We start from the raw sequence: 6,066 nt of genomic DNA, 5'->3' as shown, positions 1-6,066 counted from the left end.
GGATCCAGCATAGTTTTAGATTACCCATGACTCTGATCTTCTCCATTAGAGTGAGTAATTGAAAGCTGGCTATGTGTATGCTTACAGAAATTATTTTAAATTATTCACATTAGATAAATTTCATCCTTTGGTGCTCTCTGTGAGAAATGGTGGTAAGAATATTAATGAGCACTTTCACTAGAGTGAGAATTTATAACTTCTAAACAACCATGAAGGCTCCTGTTTTCATTGTCACAAATTAGGGAGCTGATGAGAAAGGGCTTGCATTATGCAAGGTCAGTGTCAGACAAGGGATAAGAACGTTAGCTCACATTTACTGCGCACTTACCATGTGTGTCTTAGTCCATTTTTCTGCTGCTATAACAGAATGCCACAAACTGGGTAATTTATAAAGAACAGCAGTTTATTCAGCTCATGATTCTGTGAAGTCCAAGAGCATGGTTCCAGCATCTGGTGAGGGTCATCCCATGGCAGAAGGCATCCCATGGTGAGTGAGTGTGTGATACAGAGAAAAAATGGGGGCCAAACTTATCCTTTTATCAGAAGCCCACTCCCATGATAACTAACCTACTCTCACAATAACAGCATTAATCCATTCATGAAGGCAGAGCCCTCATGACTCAATCACCTCTTAAAGCTCCCACCTCCAAATATTGTTATTAATACATTGGCAATTAAATTTCAGCATGTATTTAAACCATCCTGAAGGATCAGACATTCAAACCATAGTAATGTGCAAGGCATAGGACTCAATTCTTTCTGTGGAGAATCTCGTTCAACCCTTATCCTAGGCCTATAGATAGGTATTATTATTATTATCTCCTTCTTTTCAGAAAGAAATGGAGGTTCTGTGAGGCTCAGCAACTTGCTGAAGACCACATAGCATGTGAAACATAGAGCTGACGTTAAAATCCAGGGCTCTCTGGCTCTAGAGCTGATACTCTAAGCCATAACACTATGATCCTGCTTGTTCACAATCTTCCTCTTCCCATACTTTCTACCTACTAGTAGCTTCTGCCCCCAGACTAATAATGCTGGCAGATGAGGGGCATTGGATAAGGAGATTTAGTTAGCTACTTAGAGGCTAACTTTCACTTTGTCTCTAGTACCTGGGCCTTGTTTCTAAGACAAGAACACTTTGGGGCCCAGACCTGATCTGTCCCTGTCTTGTTACCTAGTTTCTTGACTTGACAGCCTGCCCTGTTCTTCAACTCCTAAGGCTAAAGGCCTGTCTTTCTCTTCCCTGTCCTTCCCTGATTCTTCAATTTCCCTCCTTTCTTGGATGTTACTGCTCATCTGCTTGGATTTTCCTATATTCCTTGCTGCTGCTCTCTCATGAGATGGATTGCTTGTTACTCAGTTGGACCTCTCTGCTGCTGGTGACCTGCGAGGACCACAGCTGGTGTGTCTCTTTACTTTCTGCACACCATGGTTTTTCCTCTGGCCTAGACTGCTCATCACTTCTACCCCACTGTTGCCATCCCATTACAGAATGCAGGCTTATCTTCAAGCTCTGGCCTGCCATTTTCTAAATTCATGCCATATTATCGTAATTAACACGTTAGTGTCCAAATGTTCTTGTGATGGGCTGTAGGCAAAGTCTCTATCATTTTTATGCAATTTTTATGACAGTAGAAAGTGATCCTTAATGAAAGCTCCTGATTCAAAGAATCCTATGGTATACATAGATATGTAATGTCAAAGCTGGAATGGACCTTAAAGATCATTTAGTCACAGCCTTTTATTTTATAGATGGAAAAACTAAGGTACAGAATGGACAAGTGACTTGCTCAAGGATAAATGGTGATTAATAGCAGAAATGGGATTAGAACCTAAGATTTCCTTTCCCAACCCAATGTTAAATATTTAGACCACACTGGTGGTCATGGTACCCGGGACTGGAGAGCAAATGTCAGATGATGCTTCTGTCTGAAAGAAAGTTCCATGGTCCATAATGAAAAGGCCATCTAAAATAGGATGTCAGCATCAAAGAGCCCAGAAGAGAATACCATGAGTCAAGGTAGCATCTGAAGGAATTTTAGAGATAGGGACTGTAAAATACAGAAGGGGATGAGGATATGTCATTTTGGTTCCTCTAGGAATCAGATGCCAAGAGAGAGTTAGGAGCAAAACAGATTTCAATGGGGGTAGGACCAGTAAAAGATAAAAGGGGATAGGAAGCAGAAGTAGGCAGAGAAAGACTTGATACCACCTGCAGGTATGACTCTGTGAAAGAGGAGGGAGACGGAAGAAGGATCGGGTAAGAAGAGCCTCAGACTGCGATGTAGCTCTGAGAATTCTCAGCCAGCTCAACAAGGGGTTCCAATACAAAGGCTTCCCACAGAGGCATCCTGCACTGACCAGAAATGGAGAGCCCCATTCACCCCCACCGTGCACAGTCATTGCCTGGGGACGGCCCAGCAAGCATGTGGCCTCAGCTGAAAAGATGATGCAGATCCTAAAGATGCTGCTGCTGGAGGCAGTCAGCTAATTGAATTCCTTGTGACAGGTGTTCTATTAAAGGGAGATCTAAGCAATATACCTCCATGGCTGCCACGAATGAGTTGCTAGAATGTGTTTAAAGCAGCTCTTACACTTTAATGAGCTGAAAGGAAACAGCACCATTACTCCTTGAGCTACCATCTCTAGTGCTCAGGTCATCCTTTCCAGGGCAGGTAAAGTTTGGGTTTCTGAGATTTGCTTAGGAGAAGGCCCTGAAAGAGAAAGATAACAGAGGTTGGTATGTATAAAGGGCAAAAACATATAATGAAGTGGGCCATTTTCACAACAGTGTCTATCTTCATTAGGATGGTGCTGTGGCTGGGAGATGGAAAGCTATTTTGAGATGAATATTCTGAGCATATTACTGTAGGCTACTATATCTATACTAAATCGTGGGACTAGAACAAAAAATGAGCATGATGATAAAGTACATGGGGATTTTATCTTCATGAATGCAGAGGATATCAGGACTTCAGAATATCTTGTCCTGGCCTTAGCATAGGCACAAGTGTTTCAGAGAATCACAGATGTGAGTGAATGTGGTCCTGCCAGATGTCCCTACATAGTGTATTTGGAGCCAACGATTCACTATAATAGAGCAGGTCCCCTTCATACTCCTTGCCCCTAAGACATGTCCTAGACAGCTCAGGATATCAGTCTGCTGGTAGTAGTCATGAGCATCTGTCTACATTAGCATCTGATGCCCATGCCAGATCACCTTGGCTAGTTTATCTGGAGCTGGATGAATACATTCATTTAACAAACATGTGCTGCGGGCCTATTCTCTCTGTTCTTTAAGCACTGAAAGACATACCAATGAACATGACAGAAAGGAATCTCCTCTCAGAGCTTAGTTTTGAGATGGTGGAGGCAAATAATGAACAATCAAACTGACAAATAGAAAGTGGCCTTGGATACCTGGCAGGAGGATGCTGGGTGGCATCAGGTGAAGATGGTGGCCACTGGGTCTCAGGTAACCATGGAGAAATAGCTTCAGAGCACGATTCTATGTAACACGTACAAAAAGGAGCTATTTACCACCAACAATGGCTATAAATCCATGCAGAAAAATATTTTGCAGTAATTAGAAGAGTCAGAGCTTAAAAGAGGAAATCACATCTGAGAAGTTAATTGGGGTGAAACTGTGGATTACAACTGGGCCAAGGGAAAAATTTACTGCAGCTGAGTTTGAAGTCCTGAAGAAGTACCTTGACAGTGGTAATGATATCCTTGTGATGCTAAGAGAAGGTGGAGAATCCAGATCTGATACCAATATCCACCTTTTACTAGAAGAATATGCAATCATGGTTAACAATGATGCTGTTGTTAGAAACATGTATTACAAGTATTTTCATCCTAAAGAAGTTCTAGTTTCCAATGGAGTTTTGAACAGGGAAATTAGCCGAGCTTCAGGAAAGGCCATGCCTGGAATCATTGACGAGGAAAGCCGTGGCAACAATGCCCAGGCTCTCACCTTTGTCTATCGTTTTGGTGCCACATTGAGTGTCATGAAACAAGCAGTGGCTGTTCTGTTTGCAGGCTCTGTCTGCTTCCCACTTAACAGAACCATTCTGGTTTTCTATCAAAGAGCCAAGGTGGGAAGCTGGCAGTGCTTGGCTCATGTCGCACGTTCACTGATCAATATTTGGATAAAGAAGAAAACAGAAAAATCATAGATGTTGTTTTCCAGTGGTTCATGACAGAAGATATCCAACTAAACCAGACTGATGCTGAGGACCCTGAGATTTCAGACTACATGATGCTGCCTGACACAGCCACCCTGTCAGAGCACCTTTCAGTGTGTCTCCAGGAGGGCAAGGAGAACCAGCGGGACTTTACCACCCTCTTTGGCCTGTCCATTTACCAGCTGGATACCACCTCCCTCCCCAAGGTCATCAAGGCTCACGAGCAGCTAAACGTGAAACATGAACTACTCCAGCTCATCCAACCTCAGTTTGAGACACCACTGCCGGCCCTTCAGCCTGTGGTTTTCCCACCTAATTTCAGGGAATCACCACCTCCTCCTCTGGAGCTGTTTGACTTAGACGAGACATTCTCCTCTGAGAAGGCACAGCTTACTCAGATTGCCAATAAGTGTACTGAAGAAGACCTGGAATTCTATGTCAGGAAGTATGGTGACATTCTTGGAGTAACCAGTAAACTACCAAAGGACCAACAAGATGCCAAACATATCCTCGAACACATCTTCTTCCAAGTGGTGGAGTTCAAGAAACTGAACCAGGAACATGACATTGACAGAAGTAAAACAGCATTCCAGAACAATTTCTGAAGACTGTGCCTCTTGAACCATTTTCTGCCTCCTGACTCTTCTGTCTTTGTAATCTATTTTTGAATTGTTTCTCAACTCCTTATCAAAATTGTCTATATACTCTTTCCTCTAGGAGCTTTGGAAGGTCTGTGCATTTTCTTTTTTTTTTTAATTTTTTTTATTTTTTTAAAAAAATAGAGACAGGGTCTCACTCTTGCTCAGGCTGGTCTCGAACTCCTGAGCTCAAGAAATCCTCCTGCCTCGGCCTCCCAGAGTGCTAGGATTACAGGCATGAGCCACCACGCCTGGCCTGTGCATTTTCTGTAGTATCCAGATAGGCATAAGATTTCTAATTTATAAAATCCTTATATAAGATACGCTCCATTTTTCATTAAATCTATGTTGAATCTGTACTCCAAAAAAACTGACGAATAAGTTATTTCATAAAGTGCCACAAAGAAAATAAAACAGGATAAGGTGATAGTGATTGAGTGGAGTGGGTGTGGTGGTATAATAGAAGACTACATCAGATAAGGCGGCCAAGGAACGTCTCTCTGAGATGGCATTTAAACAGTGACCGAAAGGCAAACATTCAAAGATCTCAAGGAAGAGCATTCCAGGCAAAGAGAATATCAAATGAAATATCCCTATGGCCAGAACAAGTTTGTCTTGCAACAAGAACAATAAAAAAGGCTTGGGAGACTTCTGATTTGGACAAGGTCAAGGAGATCCATTTTTCCATGCTCAAGACAATAATAAACCCTGAAAATGGCACAAGAGACAACCAAGAGTAATTCTGACTGGTGGTAACAAGAAGTCAAACTTGTTTGCGACCCTTGGAGAAGTATAATAGCACAACAGCAGGGCATCTTGCATCTCTCCATCCAATAGAGAAAGGCCATCCAGACCTGCCATTTTCTGACCTCTGTCTGAGCATCAAAAGTCAGCCTAATTAAGCCTATTTCTTCCTTATATGGAATGGGAGTCCCTCTGACAGCAGTAGGTGAGCCAGACACCAGTAGTAAGTGGAATTGATCAGGAACCCAGACAAAAATAAACAGTTGGGGAGGCATTCTCCTTCCCTGATGGGTGGGCTTCAGACTCTCCTCTTTTGCTGAGAGATGCTGAATCAGGCAGGTAGAACAGACAAAAGGAATGTAGCCACAGTAAGTGGCTTATTCCAGGAAGCCTCTCTGTCACTGTGGGCCTGAGACTCTCCTGCCCCTCCCAGAGACACTAAATAGCTATAGATACTGGTAGGGGTGTCCCCTACCATATCTCCTATCCCACCAAAA

At 42.8% G+C, this 6,066-nt stretch overlaps 1 pseudogene across 1 annotated transcript; it reads left to right on the top strand.

Annotated features, from left to right (window-relative positions):
* The first annotated feature begins 3,481 nt into the window (after window positions 1–3,481).
* LOC105810945 lies at window positions 3,482–5,182 on the top strand (annotated as a pseudogene). The gene is made up of 2 exons (XR_001137525.1): window positions 3,482–4,918; window positions 5,082–5,182. The product of XR_001137525.1 is annotated as an intraflagellar transport protein 52 homolog pseudogene (transcript).
* Window positions 5,183–6,066: the final 884 nt, after the last annotated feature.

Source organism: Propithecus coquereli, unplaced genomic scaffold, assembly GCF_000956105.1.
Source record: "Propithecus coquereli isolate 6110/MARCELLA unplaced genomic scaffold, Pcoq_1.0 Scaffold104, whole genome shotgun sequence".
Classification (NCBI taxonomy): domain Eukaryota; kingdom Metazoa; phylum Chordata; class Mammalia; order Primates; family Indriidae; genus Propithecus; species Propithecus coquereli.
Note: the sequence above shows the minus strand (reverse complement) of the source record. Positions and strands in the feature narration are given on the sequence as shown.